Source organism: Parasteatoda tepidariorum, chromosome 9, assembly GCF_043381705.1.
Source record: "Parasteatoda tepidariorum isolate YZ-2023 chromosome 9, CAS_Ptep_4.0, whole genome shotgun sequence".
Lineage (NCBI taxonomy): Eukaryota > Metazoa > Arthropoda > Arachnida > Araneae > Theridiidae > Parasteatoda > Parasteatoda tepidariorum.
Window position 1 is genome coordinate 90,041,154 of NC_092212.1, and position 16,540 is coordinate 90,057,693.

Sequence of the window (16,540 nt, forward strand, 5' to 3'; positions counted from 1 at the left end):
ATATATATATATAGCACAACAAATAAATCCAAAAAGGATAAAGAGAAAAACGAAGAAAATTAAGTAAAAGCAATAAGCTTTATTTAATGTGCATTAGCTGTAAGTATATAGAAGAACTCATAAAATAAGTTCAAAATGTATAGAAAACAAGTAAAAAAATGCTAAGGCTAATGAACAAAGATGAAATAAAGAAAAAAGAGAAGAAAAAAATTATTGAAAAGGAAATAAAAAATTAATGAAAATCCGAAAAGAAAAGATATAAGCTTTTCATTAGCTCACAAGTATATACAATACAATATTAGAAAGCACTCCTTTTTTGTGGATATAATCATGTGAGCTGATGAAAAGATTATATCTTGTATTTTCCGGATTTTAATAATTATTTTTCCCTTTTTTTCGGATTTTTTATTTATTTATTCTTAATAATTATTTTATTTTTCTTTTTTCATTATTCTCTCTCTATATATTTAATTTTTGTTGTAGCACTGATTTTTGGGCAACATCATTTTAGCAGTTGCGTCGATGACAAAAACTTTGAGAAACACAGATGTTTTGTTGTAACACAGTCCCAAGGTGAGGTTAATAAGTTTTATGTTCCATATTGTTTTTAATTATTTTTGTTACTGTGTGCAAACTATTATTATATTCTTTGTTTTAACTAATATTCTTCTAAATAAGGAAAAATATTTAAGCTGTTTACTTCATTTTTTCTTTTGATAAAACATTTTTGTTTGGTTTTTATTTGAAAGCTTTAGTTTAATTACCATTTTTTTAATATTCGTATATCCCACTTTTCATCAAAGTGATTTTTAACCCAACACTTGCAACGTTTTAGTGTTCACGTTTCACAAATTTTGCAACTGCTCTTAAACTTTTTTTGCATTGAACATGTTATCAAGCACGTAAAAAGGTAAATAAAATAAATAAATTAGTGGTTCCCCAATTGATTCTGTTTTACATAACATTTTTAGTGTTCCAAAGCAGACAAAAATCCCCAAGTTTATTCTATCTAACACATTCTTTCGCTTCATGTGTTTCCATTTTTGCAAAAAGACAAAATTATTTTCTGAGCTTTAGAATACCACAACTGTTTAACCCCACCTTTTTTCCCCATATTGACAGTTAGGGTGAGACGATGGTTGAATCAATAATTTTAATACAAATGTGCTTCGGGAAAAATAAGGATTTCGGTATTTCTTGCTAATCGCGAGAAATCCAAGGCCCAGAAGTTTTAAGAAATAATCGATTACATTTATGCATAAAAACTCTTGTATATTTTATTTAGAAATATTAGAACTAGAATTTGTGCTTGACCTATTTTTCATTTGTAAATATTTTTTCTTTTAGAATAATAAATGTGATTAGAGATAAAAATAAACTTATACATAATTATTTATATAAATTATGCTACATGTAATTTACTTAGAATTTCATGTTTTGAAAATATCAGCTGCTTAAATTTATAGAGACATTAATTTTTTGAAATGTGTCAATGATTTTACTCAAGAAATTTTCAGGATTTTTGAGTTGGGCTCGCGATCACCACTGATATACTTCTGATTGTCTGCCTATAACTTTTGGTTGATCCGGATTCAAAAATATTAGGAATTATTGACATTCATTATTTCATTAGTTTGTACGTTGCAGTGCGTCTACCACTACAAAAATACAATTCCAATTCACTAATATATAAGACATGTTAACGTGATTCTATAGTGGGGTACATTTTCATAGATAAAGGTTGACATTGTCGACAACTCCTCTCCTCACTTTGGTGACCTTTGGACGCGATGAGAACATGCCGACCTTGGCAGAAACTTCCACTTTGATTTGAACACGCCTACTTTTATGGATTCCTCATTAAACAGTTGACTTGCCACTTGTGACTGCGACATTAATCACCTCCTCGTGTTGTTGCTTCTCAGTCTCGATCACACATAACGTTGGCCTGAACTGCTGATGGCAACACATGAGCGACCTCGATCGTGAACTAAATGGAGCTCTCACAATCAACACTCAAAAGTATGGTGATCTTAATACAGCTCTCCTGACTTCTCACAAAACAGCATTGAATCTACCAGTGGTATCCATTTATTGAATTCTATCTCATATAAAATTCTGGTGGGGGTGTACTGTAGTGTATCTACCACTACAGAAGATACAATTCCAATTCACTAATATATGACATGCTAACTCTATACTATGTTGGGGTACCTTTTCATAAATGAAAGTTGGCATTGTCGATAACTGCTATCCCCACATACATTTTTTTTATTTAAAATTCTTAGTTTATTTACCATTTTCATAATATTAATTTTTATAATAATAAATTCCTAATTATATATGTACAACTCCTGTTTATACTTGATTCAAGATGTTAGATTAGGAAATATTGACATCCATTACTTGCTATTTCTTATGATAGTTTTTAATTTTTTCTCATTTAAAGGTTTCTACTTTATTTACTGTTTTCATAACTTGAATATACTGTAAATTCTTGGGGCCCTACCAGGGAATTTGTGGAGTCAAAGTTGAATTTCCTGAAAAAAACCTAAATCTAGAATAGGAGATTCCTCAAGCTTTAGAAATCTAGTTTCCGAAGAAACATGGATTTACCGCTAAACAAAATATAAGATATTTAAAAGTGGGTGGAGTTTCAGATTTAACCAATCATCAACAGGTTTTAGTGTGTAGTGCGTGGCCAGAAGGAATAGATTCTTATACAAAATACAGAGTGTTAATATTGATCAATTTTGATATTTTCCAGATTTTTTTTAACGGAAATTTGAAAGCGCAATAATGAAATTCATTTTGAAAGTAATATTTGTTTCAGAAATATAATTATTTTAATATATATGTCTTTATATTAATATATCATAAAGATTAATTTTACTTTAATTACCGAATTTATTTAAATGTAAAACGTATTGTATTTTTTATGTTGGAGAATAGAATATTAAAGACTGCTAAAGCATACTGTGTATTTTTAAATGATGATGATATGATTCAATCTAATTTAATACTTGTGGCTTCCAAAATTTTATGTTTACTCTTTGTTTTGTGTTATAACTCATCCATAAAATATGATTAATCAAGGAGCCAATGATACATACAAGTGTATTTAAAGAAAAAAGTTTCGGCTGAAATTGTTATTTTTTTTCTTCAGTAGAAAATCAGTTTGAATTTAATTTAATATTGGTTTTATTTTTGTTACATTATGTGTATGAAACTAAAAATATTCCAATGTAAACTTTAAATTGAAATATAAAAATTTTGATATGATTTTAATATTCTCTGTTAGAAATAATATTCTCTGCTAAGAGTTGTATTTAATTTGAATTAAGCTGTTTTAAACTAGGAATGTGACGTGAGGAATAATAAGATAGATTTAATTTTATTTTCACATCTAATAAATTAAATGTTAAGAAATAAAGTATATTTAAGATTAATAACAAATAATATTTCTACAGCCAATGAATAATATTTAAATGTACTAAAATGCTGAAGTTTTCATGAAATTCAAAATTTAGCATACAGCTACATAAACTATTAAATATATTTGAGAATACCATTTATAGTTTCAACTTATTTTTAGTTTCTTTGATTATACAATTGATGGTTTCTACATCAGTGTGTTATAAATCAATTTTACTTAAGGAATATTTTTTAGAAAAAAATTTCTATCTATTTATGTATTTTTTTCTATGTTTTATATATTTTTTTTCCTTAAAATTTCTATATTTTATAATGTATTTCTTCTATTTTTTACTGGATTTTGAGACCCTACCCCTTGCTTGCACCGATTCACAGTCATAATTCTTTTTCTTTGCTTAAAAGTCGGTATACATTATTACTTTTCATTATCAAAGGTAAAAAAGATCATCTCTGTTTATAAAATATATAGTTATTGCAATGATATGTATTAATATAATAATATCTCAATCGTAACAATTAGCTGCATTTGAAAATTTCAACTGTACTAGACAAAAATATTTAATCTTAATAATACTAAATGATCAACACAATCAAAAACAGGAAAATATAAGTTATTTTACTTATTAACATAATGTAATGATAACCTTCAGTTCAAATTGAAAAAAACATTTTATGTCTCTTGAATCTTTAATATTTTTAAAAAATTTTAATATCAAACGTTAAGATTTATTTCTGGCAACATCTAACCTTAGTTTTTTTTATGTATTCAATTTTATTTTTTTTTTGTTTATGATATCAGGCACGGTGCAAGCTATAATAAGATAAATATAATTTTTACAATAATGAATAAATAATTATTAATAAAAAATAAAAACTGAAGAAAAAAATTTTTTTTTTTTAAATATCCATTTATTTCAAACTTAAATATAATGTTACCTCTATGGTAAAGACACTTTACAAATAACTTAAAAATAAAATGAATCTCAAGGAAATGTGAGTTTAGATTTATTAAGATTCACTCTAAAATTAATGAAATGGTTTGTTCAATTGTTTGTTGAAATTGTTATCAGGCTTTCACCGACCACAGTGCTATAGGTAAATATCCTTAGTGGTAGAGGGATCATGGGTTGCAGTTCCTTTCCCGTTAGGCTAACCGTGGGAGGTTCTCGAACTCTTCTCCATGTAATGCAAATGTAGTAAAATTCCGTCAAAATGTCCTCCGCGAAGGCAAATTTCTCTTAATACTTGATCCAGGAGTTCCCTTGTCTTCTGGATTGGGTTCAAAATTACAAGGCTACGGAGTTGAACATTAGAAGTCGTAAACCAGAAAATTGGATCGGCTATTTAAAGACGGTTATGAAATAAAGTATGCCAATAACATAAAATTTGTATTAAAATGTTTATGGAGTCACATTAACTTAACTGTATGTAATTAGTAAATTATTTGTATGTTATTTTAATAATTTTTTTGCTCCCTTTGATCTTTTTATTACATCGCTGATAATTCTCAACTTTCAATTCCTTATTGTTTCTTTCATTTTTCCAAAGGATTTGATTAACAGCCCGTTTACTTCAGATTTTTTATGTTAATGTGATAGATACCTAACTTACTGCTTTTTTTTAGCTTTCTTTAATATTTTTTTTATTGTTTTTAAGATTTTGTATAAAAATTTTAGTTTTGAAATTTCACAAAAAAACATGGAGATTTCTTGGTATTTTTTTGTTAGAGTCAATAGATGGATATTTAGGTATCAAAGAAAAGTAAGTGAAATTTGATTTTGCTAACATTAAATATTTTAGATGTATAACCAAAATAATTATTTCTTTCTTAATAAAAAGAGATATTGAAAATTATGTACAAAGTAGTTAAATACTTCAATTCCAAAGGATAGTTGTGAAGTGCAGCAGAAATTCCATAAGAATTTTGAAACCAATAGAAAATTTTTAAAAAAAAAACAATAAAAATTTAATTGATGAAAAATTTAAAAATGTCATGTTTATATTTTTCATTGTTTTCTTCTTTTAAATTTTCTATTTGTTTCTAATTCCCTTTTGGTCTTAACCCAATTTTGTCAATTTAGTTTTGTAAAAAAGAGTTTGATCTATAATACTATCTTTCCTTAAAAGATTATTCATTCTACCTTTTATGTTATAAACATGTAGCTAATTGTGATTTTACTTTTTATATTTTACTTCTTTGAAGCTTCTTTAATCGACTTAAATTATAATCTTAGAAATTACGGTATTTTCTAGTTATATTGCATTTTTTAGATATCCTGTCTTTTATGTGATGATAATATGTAATGGTATATATATGTTTGAAAACGTTAATGATTATTAATTTTTTTTAAGGTCAAAGAAATGACTTATTATTCCACGACTAGTGCATCATTTGTGCCATTTAGACTGCATTCGATTGTTGAAGATGTGGATAAAAACAGGTGACTTTCTTTTTTCTTAACTGCTGAGTATTATTAAATTTGTTATTTAAGAGTTTTTTTTTTTTGAAATATCAGTTTTTATAATTAATTTTAATTTAAAATTCGGTTTGTAATAACATTGCTTTTTTTATAATAATTATGATCTAAACTGTTTATTAATTTTAAATCCAAAGAAAGAACATGCATTTTATAGCTATTTTTGTTTTTTTCAAGTAAAATTTTTTATTAACTTGTATTGACTATTCATTTTTTATTAACTTGTAAGCTGACTTTAAAAACTTCAGGATATTTTAGAGCTTAGCAAATATGCCAATTGTAGCATAATTTACAATGCATGTCAATTTGTTTTAAAAATTTATTTTAATAATTAATATTATGGATGTGAGAATAGTCTATTCACTGAGTTTGATATTTTTCTTAATACAAGTATGCAGAATATAAATTGATTTTATGATCTTTTAATTCTTTTTCATATTATTCTGTTACTACTACTATATTGCAATAAAATGCAATGCAAAAAAACTAGTTGTTTTTTTGCAAAATTAAATAAAGTAAAATAAGGATTTTTTTAAAGAAATATTTATAAAAATAGCTGTATTTTTTATTAATGTATTTTACTTGCAATAGGTAGGATAAATAATTTATTATTGATAATTCTTCTAATAAGTGATTTATATGTATAAAAAAATGACTGCCTGGTTTCCAAATTCTTCTAAATATTTAAAGTAGCCAAAATCGAATCTCATAAAATTCAAGATCAAATATTCCTTAAAACATCCATTACTTAAAACATTCCTTAAACAACAACAACATTTCAATAGCATCACAGTTAACTCCCTGAGTAAAATATTATTTATTTTATTAATGGCAGATAAGTTTTTACCTTACAAAAAAATGAAATTAGTAAGAACAAGCAAAATACTATTGTATTTTGCAGAAGCTTTTCCTCAACTCAGGGTTACAAATTTCAATCAACCTGTAGTTACTCATATTGTTATTGCCTGAAAGATATTTATTAATGTACATGATTGCAATAAATAATATTTATTATAAAATCTATTAACAGTAAGAAATTCTTTTCAATTCATTACTTTGGTTTCATCACAAGTTTTCGTTGCAATATTTTTTAAATACAGTCAGACTTCTTTTTAAAGAACTTATTTTGCGAATTTCTCTATTTTGCGATTTTTTTTTCTTCAAGAAAATAAGAACATTTTACAAATTTCATGGTAAAGTAACTTTCTAATAGAAGTGAATTTTCTATTTAACGAACTTTTCTTTGAGATCCACATGGTTGAAATGTTCTGAAATATTTCCCAAAATATTACAGAACATTTCAAACTTGTTGATGCATTTTGTGAAGGAAATGACCTTGAATTGATTTTTTAAGCCACTCAACTTTTAAAGAAGGCAGTAAAATCCCTTTCCCTTTTTGCTACCATTTCAAAGAAAACTGAGATGAAATGAACTGATTTTATCAGTAGCAATTAAACTTAAGAACGCATGTGGTGATGTATGTTTAAAATTACTTTTATACTAAATGCAGCTATAATTTTGTACATAAATTTAGCATTTTTTTAGTTGAAAATGTATGTAGCATGTACTGGATAATGTTTTGCTCTGTTCTTGCTTTCTATGCAGATTTCTTTTATGCTTAAGATTTATAAAATAAATAGTAGATGCTAGTTTACAAGATAAAGGTGTATCCATTGGTATTTTAATTATGTCTAGCGTTATTGAATTTGTAACCTGTTTTGTGTTTAACTATTTCAAAAGGTGATTTTCTATTTAGGTAATTTTCCTTGTAACAAATTTATTCTCGGGATTTAGTGACTTCGTTAAATGGAGGGCCGACTGCAATATAATGATAGTACATACTGATTGTGCTTGTCAACCCTTTCAGATTGCTTCGCTATTTGAGCTGATTTTACTCGTTCCTTAGAGTACTTTTTTTAAAGTGTAAATTCTTTCTTAGAAATTTTGTAAAACCTTTGATTTCAAACTACTTGGTATACTACTTAGTAGTACTGAAATACTGCCAAGTGGTTTTTAGAAAAACTACTACTTGGAAATTAGATTTAGACTGGATAATTCATTGAATTTTTCTATGTGACAAAAATATAAATTCAGAGTTTGGAGTTGCAACAGATTAATATATTGGACACCATATGGCATTGATGAATGCCTCTGCTCATAAATTAAATAAGACAGTGTGACTCTTGTGTGCTACACTGCAATGGTGCCATTGCCTGTGCGAACTATTCATAATAACTTCATTAATAAAATTGCTCTATACTTGTACTTGACGTATTACAGTCCTGTATCCCGACATAAACTTGCTAAATGTAGTATTAATAAAATCCAAAGAAAAATGCTTGAAAAGTTTTAAAATATATATATATGTATACATAGATGATTGATTTATGAGGTTTTTGTTCTTTTGCTATTTTATTAGAATACTTCTCTTTCGTGTACAAACTATTAAGTGATCTGCATAAATTATGGAGCATCATGAAAACAAAAAGAATAGTCTTAATTACAGTGTAACCTGTGTAGATTAAAAAACATAATCAAAAACAAAATATAGCTCAGATTGTTGGTTTACATAAACAGTTAGTTTTTAACTTCTGCCTAACTCATAGATCAGTTTTTTTCAGCGTTTCATTGTCAATGCGCAAAAATAAGTTTCATAAGCTTAGTGATAACATACATATAGTGTTTTAAATAAATTCTTTCTGTTACACAAGAAAAATTACTTTTGATAATTAGAAAAGCATTAATTTTTTTAAGTTGGTTAATTTGATGTTTATTCAATTCATTTTAAATTAATTAATGCTGAAAAAATATATTTGAAATTGTCAGCATACTAATAATTTTTTTCTATAGGGATTGTGATTCAACTCTACAATTGTCTTGTAATTTGCCATCTAGCATAGAAGCATTGAATGTTGTACTACATATATCTGTGCCATCTACTACTAGAAAGTACTTATTTGTTAAATATTATAATCTAGACTTTATTTTATAATCGAATAACGTCAATTGTACTTTCAAAAGGAACATATATCTTTGTTTTTCCTCCTGATTATTTTATTTTGCTGATTAAGTTAAAATAATTTATTTTTCCACCATCCTAAAGTTTTTTTTTTGGTTTTTGAAAAAATTTCAATAATTTACTCTTTTAAGTTATTTATATGCAATATGCTTTAGATTTGTAATTGTTTTCATGAATTAAGAAATTTTTTTTTTTATACTCCAATAATTTCAATTGTAATTTCAAACTGAACATATATCTTTGTTTTTGTTCCTGATTATATTATTTTTCTAATTGATTAAGTTAAAGTAATTTATTTTACAACTATCCTACTAAAAAAAAATTTTTTTTTAAATCAGTAATTTATATTACAATATGCTTCTGATTTGTATTTATTTTAAAGAATTAAGAACTAAAAATAGAAAAGGTCTCAGAATTTTTTTTAAAATTTTAAAGTATCTCTCTTGAACTGCTGTGTTAAAAAAAGAAAAAAAAAACGATTTGAAAATATTAGAAGTGGCAATTATAGTAGTAACCGCTGAAATAGAGATCGAAAATTCTAATCTATTCTCTTGGTTAGACTTTCCTTTAAATTAATGCATTTAGTCATCAATTTTCGAAAAGTGCTAGACATTGATTTACACATTTTGGTTAAAAACATGAAATAGGTCAATGTTATAACAAAATTTCTACATTTTTAAATTATGAGTGTCAAATGAAAGACTGTGCTGGCATCATATGATCTCTTTTTTTGTAAGGACTACTTGTATGTGTGTTAATTTTGTTTACTTCCCCGTGGCAGAATCGTGGTGACAAGGCGACAATGTCGCTGGACACAAAATTTTTCCTTTGGGAAGTAAAAAATTTTGGTTTTCTTTCCTTCAAAAGTTTTCGATCTATTTTTTTAATGTAGTTATTACTATTGATTTCCACAGTTATTAAGATCCTATATTTTTAATACAATATTATTTATTACAATAACTGAATCTCAAAATGAAAACTCACATTTATTAATCTCTTTTTGAAAAGTCCGATTCCAGTGATTTTGTTGTCAATTTTTTTTTTTTTTGGTAGTTACTGCAACTGATTTCAGGATATTTTCTAATGCCATGATTTACAAAATGGGAAAAAGGAAATAATTAGTGTGTTTTCCACCTATAAAATACTAGAATATCAACAAAAATATTATAAATGTTCAAATAAAAAAGTTATATAATTTAATTTTTAATGGAAGTTTTTTTTTTGAAGTTCATGATTTTGATACTTTAAATTAGTAACAGGTATAATTTTTATTTTCTAAACTATCTTGCAGAAAGATATTAGTATGAAGGAGGCATGTTGCAGAAAGACCCCAAAAAATTTCTGCTACAGGGGTTTACTTATTGATGAAGACATTTATTTTTTATATGTGGTGGGCTTATAATTTATTTTTAAAAACTTGATTATAAATTTACAAAGAAATTTTACTATCTGAGGCAATTTTAGTATTTAAAGTAAACAATATTTGATTATTGGTGCTTTTGCACATTTCTTCCCCTCCCATTTTTATTCAGAAAATAATTGCATGAGGAATCTATTAAGGCATAAAATCTATTGCAGTGGTCAGAAGCAACGCACTGTACTTTAGTCAATACTTTTCTCCTTAGTTTGTAGTGTAGTGTGCCACTTTTTTACAAAAGTGTGTAGTGACATGGTGCATAGCGTTTTAAAAAGTACTTGAAGGTGCTTATTTTTGATTTTCGTTACTTAAAAGCCCTTAAAGGTGCTTTTGTCATGGGGTGTTTTTAAAAAGTGCTTAACTTTCCCTTTTCGAAAATGAGATTTTTTTTCTTTTTTACCATGTTGATTTTCATCAAGTATGCAAAATCATGGTTTTCACGTTCAATGTTTTTACAATTCATTCAACCATAATCATATACGACGAACCATCAGTACATAGCGTATGAAAGCGCCAATCATTTTACAGGTTTTACTTGAGGCTCCGCATGTGCGTCTACTGAGCTGGGATCGGTGAGATTATTGCACTCTAGTTTGCAACTCTGCTGCATTTTGCAAGATATTTTCAATTTCAGACTTCATTTTCCACCATCAGCAATGATTGCATAGAATCGATATTTTCCGATGCATCGATTTATCACCCAGTCCTAGTGAGTAGTGTGACACAAACAAAAACAGTAGTTTGTAGCGATTCCTGTCAACTAGTTTTAACACTAGATTGCCCAAGGAAGTCATTTTGTCTGCTTTTAATTTCAATTAGAAAAACAATGATGTAAAACATGACACCATTTCTTAGGATTTTGTGCAACATATATTTTTTTTATTGTTAAAACCTCTAATAACTTGTTATTTAACTGTAAATAATATAAAAAATATTAAAAACTAATTTTAAGCAAATTTCTTTACTCATTTATTCTATTACAATCAGTCATTTTGACTGCTTTTGGGCAATATAGTTGTTTATACTAAGTTTCCGTCTTTCTATTGTTAACGGTAGTGTAAAAGAAACATGGTTCTAAAGCATTTAATTTTTCGAATTTGATGGATGCAAATCTTCGCGGGTCCATCAATGGATGCAATGAAATTGACTCTGTGGCTGACGCTGAGCGTTTGCATAGATTTAAACTAGCCATTACAAAAAATAGATAAATAATCACTTTGATAATTAATTACAACTTTATAAGCGAATGCACACTCGTAAAGAATTAATAATATTTTAAACAAATGGAACGTATTTTCAATGTACTTAATTTGTCAGATGAAATAAAATAGCCTAGAACAATTAAAAATCTGATAATTTCGAATAAGTGTTTGATAATTTCGCATTTCTTAAATTAAATATTCGCTGTCGGAAAAGGCATAAAATATTGAAGACTGAACGAACAAATTAAAAAAAAAATGTTTTGGAATGACAAACTCGCTCTTGTAAACTTGAATAAATATTTCTTCAGTATATTTTCTGATATTTAATGTAAGTTAATTTCTTATTCAAAACCATTTTAAACTTCGATGTAAATTATGTTCTCGATCAAAGTCCGTCTCCTTTCAAGAAGTGAAGTAGTCACTGCATTTAAAAAATATTTGCAGGTGTAGTTTACTACATTTGTAACAAAGTAGCTGTAGTTGTAGTAAACTACAAAAATAATGTAGTCTTTTTGACCACTGGATTTGCCCGAAGTTCAATTTTTTTTAATGTTTACTTCTCAGTAAATATTCTAGAACACTTTTAGCTTTCATTCTAATTACAGTAGAAATATTTTTTATTATTTTTTTAAAGAACTCTTGGATACTTTTCAACGTTTTTTACTCTTCCTTTTGCTAGCTTTTTTTTGTTGCTCAAAATGGTAAATTTCTACACGCACGAAAAATTTTCTCTTAAACTACTTCTCCATTAAACTTTGATTTTGAAGAGCGCAATCTTTTTTGTATTCATTTATTTATTTCGTTTGAGAAAATTAAGTTTATTTTAGGATGTTTCTGCGGGGATATAACCCATAAAATATTTGAGAAATATATTCAAATTAATGTTTTCAAAATACCACTTCGTTAAGTTAATGAAGAGTGATAACTAATTACTATCGAACATAACAATTTTCATTAAAAAATATAGCAATTTTCTGAAAATTTATAAAATATGGTTTGAATTGCTGTAAAGATTATAGACTATCGTTTGCCTCCCCCCCCCCCAATAGCCCATCAAAAATATCAGTTTGCTTGACTGCTAAAAACAATGTGCGAAACAAGTTTTAGCTGCTTTCCGTCCAAATTCACCCAGTATCCTTAAAAAGGATTCTAAAGAATATCAAACAGGACGTCCTTCTCTGACGTTATTGCGGCATAGATCAGTGTACATGATTCGTAGCCTTCTTTTCCTAATGCTTAATCCAGAAGTTCCCTTGTCTTCTGGATTGGGTTCGAAATTGCAAAGCAACGGAGTTGAATAGTTGTAGTCGCAAGCCCGAAAATTGGGTCGGCTGTTTACCGAAGGTTATAAAATAAAGTAAAATAAGTTATTCGCTAGCCCATTTGTGAAAAAAAGTTTTGTATTAATAAATCTTAACTATATTTTCACCTGGAAACAAGTTCTTTTTTTTTTTCAGAACGCTATTACATTGGAAGAAATTATTAGTGCATTCCAATCCGAAATAAGTTCTTGTCAGATCATTCGACAAAAAAAAAAAACAATTATGGCACGGCAAAAACAAGTTATAAATATTTTTTGTTCTGGATACCTCAAATTTGAATTCTGCCTTTTAAAGTTAGTTGTTATCCTTTTAGATATTTTCCCAGAATCAAAATCGTCGCTCATTGTAAAGGTTCGTTAGGTCATTTGCATTACTATAGAACACTTTCCAAGATAGGTTTTTATATATTTTATGATCTAAAAACCTACTGTTCCGGATCATAATCGCCAAAAAACATTGAAAAATTATCAAATTATCTTAAAAAAAAAGCCAAAATAAGTTTGAAATAATTTATGACTTAGAAACAGCAATATTAAATCTTGCCTCACGAAGTTATTTTCCTGTAAACATTTGTTACCCCAAGCAACCCACCAAAAGAAATTGAAATTAGACATAGCTTAGCTAGTTTGTGACCACGAAACAGAGGTTCGACAGTTTTTAGTTAACTTTTTAAAAATCGAATATTTTTAGAACAAAATTTTAAATTTTGCACCGCAGAGTTGGCCGTTTATGAGGATATCGTTTGCCTAGTCTTGCACTACAGTTATTCTAATTAGCCAACTTGCTGAAAAGTTATATTTATTTATTAATAATTTTTTTTAAAAATTTGCAATGTCCAAGTGGCTATGCACTGGTCACTGAGATATCATTAGAAAGAATTGAGGTACAAATGTGCTTCTCCAGTCCAAGCTCACCGATTTCAAATCTTTTCTTACCTACTTGCCTCGGAAGTTAAGGCGGCCGGTGCATCATGTCGTTGGTTTCAAAATGGTGGATCCTTAATTATGCACTGTTTGCTCATTGAAGAGAATTAAACAACCCGGCAAAAAACTTTCGTTAGCCCACCTATAAAAAGGGATAAAAAGCCACGTCAAAAACAGGTTCAACTGATTTTTGTCATTTAATTTAAATTCATTTCAAAATTTTTAATTCAAAATCAAAATTTAATTTTTTACATTTTTTTACAATAAATTTTAAAATGAACTATGTTAACTAATAAGTAAGTGCTTTAAATTTAAATATAAAATATTTAGCTCATTAAAGAATGTTTAATATTTCTTATAAAATTTGTAAATAAAGTTACGAAGAGGAAGTAAAAAACGCTTTATTAACATTTTCAATAAATAGAATTTCAATTCTTTCAAGGGTCTCCTGCGGGCTCCAAAGTCTCAGTCCGACCCTGGGATCATGAGCAGGGCGGCGTGCTGGTTTATAATTTAACATCCTTATATTAGAGTAACAAACATTCCCATCAGATTTTTTCAAAAATAAGTTTCAACTCCTTTTTGTTATAACAACCACGTTAGCTGTGGTGGCTCAGAAGATAGAACGTTCTCCTTCCAATGAGGTGAATCTGGTTCGAATCCCAGCGATGGCTGGTCGGTACGAATTCCACACCCTGCTCGCTCCGACCACAGTGGTAAGGTAAAATATCCTCAGTGGTAGACGGATCATGGATCAGAATACCCTTGTGTCTTTCTAACCATGTGAGGTTTTGTGGTTTTCTTCTCCATGCAATACTAATGCTGTTAGATCCATCGGAAGGTTTTCCAGAGAGGGAAATTTCTCCCAATACTTGATCCAGGAGTCGAACATTAGGAGTCGCAAACCCAAAATTGTGTAGTCCTTAACGACGGTTATAAAAAAAAAAATCACCACCTGTTATAATTTTCCATCGAGCACTTACCATTAGTATGGAATCATTAGCCTAACAAATATTGTTATCAAGAAGTTATGGCCAAAACATTCAGTATCCAACTTGTAATAAACTTATTAATTTTAATGACTGAGAGTTTTGATTTGAAGCAACATTTGAAATTATTCTGCGGTATGTTAATAAAAAAATCCTGATTCTGCTAGAATTTTTTCTCAGTCAACCTTTAGAAAAAGTTACGATCTTAACAGCAAATTTTAGTGAATTATTTATCTGAAGAAAAAAAACGAGATCATAACAGACATATTGACAACTGGAAATTTACTTAAAAAGAAAAACTACACAAACCTTTAGGTCAGCTTGAATTTACATGCCTACCTTTAATAACAAATCGAATGCATGCATTGGGAGGGAAAGAAAAATTAAGAAACAATCATTGTGTTTAATGGTTTTTAACTTATACTTAATGTTCAGTGCACGTCTTAAGAAAATGATCAAACAAGCCTTATAAAAAACGTGAAAAACTTAAATCATCTCCTCAATGTTACTTACCTGTGGTCTTCCTGTGCCAATAATTTTTTGCCTACACTAGTTTCGTGAATTGACAGTGTTGCACAGTTATTAATACATTTTTATTTAATTTTGCATTTGAAATGATTATTAAAACATTGCTTATTGTTTACTTTGTAATTTTTGTTAATAAAAGTTGGGTCTTCATTTTTCAGGTAGGCAAGAGTTCTAACGTTATTTGATCTATATTATGAGTGCTGTATATTTTGTGGTAAGAAATTTATTTTATTGTTTCAAAAAATAATATTTCTCCGTGCTTTGAACAGTGGTCGAAAGTAGTGCACTAGAAGTAGTGAAACTACTGTAGTCGCAAGTTTTTTCGTAATTTGTGGTGTAGTGTGGTACTTTTTTTTAAAAAAAAATGTAGTGCAGTGAGAAGTAGAACTGGGCGAGGTTAAAGTTTTGGCATCGTGATGTATCTCCACGCTAACATCGCGATGTTTCGGTACATTAATGTTTTATATTTTTTACGGCATAAACTTGCAATTAGAAAATTGTATTATTTTTTTTAATAAAGTTGCATTTTTTATAATTGTTTATCAATATTTAAAGACTTGGATATCTGCAAAATAGCGGTTTAAAAACAATAAACGGCTCGATTGATAGTTAAAAAAATTCAACAGGATTTGCACAACACTTCGATTCTTAGTTACATCCAGATTCATCGTGTTAGCAAAACGATGAGTCACGATGTAAAAAAATTGGAGTGAGATAACAATTAGATATTTCTGCACACTTATGGAGAGAAATGCTCTTCGCGCGATCTTGGAGACATCGATGTACTGTCGGGAACAAACAAAGCGCAACATCACGCTTGTAGACATCGATACGAACAATACATCGGGAAATATCTTACACATATCTGAGAATGACAATTACCGATGTTCGATGTACTGTCGGGAACAAACAAAGCGCAACATCACGCTTATAGACATCGATATGAACAATACATCGGGAAATATCTTACATATATCTGAGAATGACAATTTCCGATGTTCGTAAAATTGGAAATTTAAACATCGAATTTGCAATATAGAATGCATTTTATGCTATGTATATTTTCTTTTAATTAAAATATTCTTTGAGGGAGTACTTTGAATAACTATATTAAAAATATATTTAAATTTAAGATTTTTTTTTTTTATTAAAAAGAGAGTTATTGATAAGCTTTCAATCCTAAGTCAAAATTTTTGATAGTTTTCTATTGATTGACCAACATTAGATA

The 16,540-nt window shown here is 28.0% G+C and overlaps 2 protein-coding genes across 2 annotated transcripts in view; one reads left to right on the forward strand and one right to left on the reverse strand.

Moving 5' to 3' along the window:
* The window catches only part of LOC122272569 (uncharacterized), a 568,266-nt gene that overhangs the window by 506,556 nt on the left and 45,170 nt on the right, over positions 1-16,540 (reverse strand). The gene's annotated exons all lie outside the window — the stretch shown is intronic.
* Positions 485-16,540, forward strand: part of LOC107439990 (uncharacterized) — a 235,103-nt gene continuing 219,047 nt past the window's right edge. Inside the window, exons 1-2 of the mRNA XM_071185902.1 lie at positions 485-573; positions 5,788-5,876. The gene's annotated coding sequence lies outside the window, so the exon portion shown is untranslated. The remainder of the gene's footprint in view (positions 574-5,787; positions 5,877-16,540) is intronic.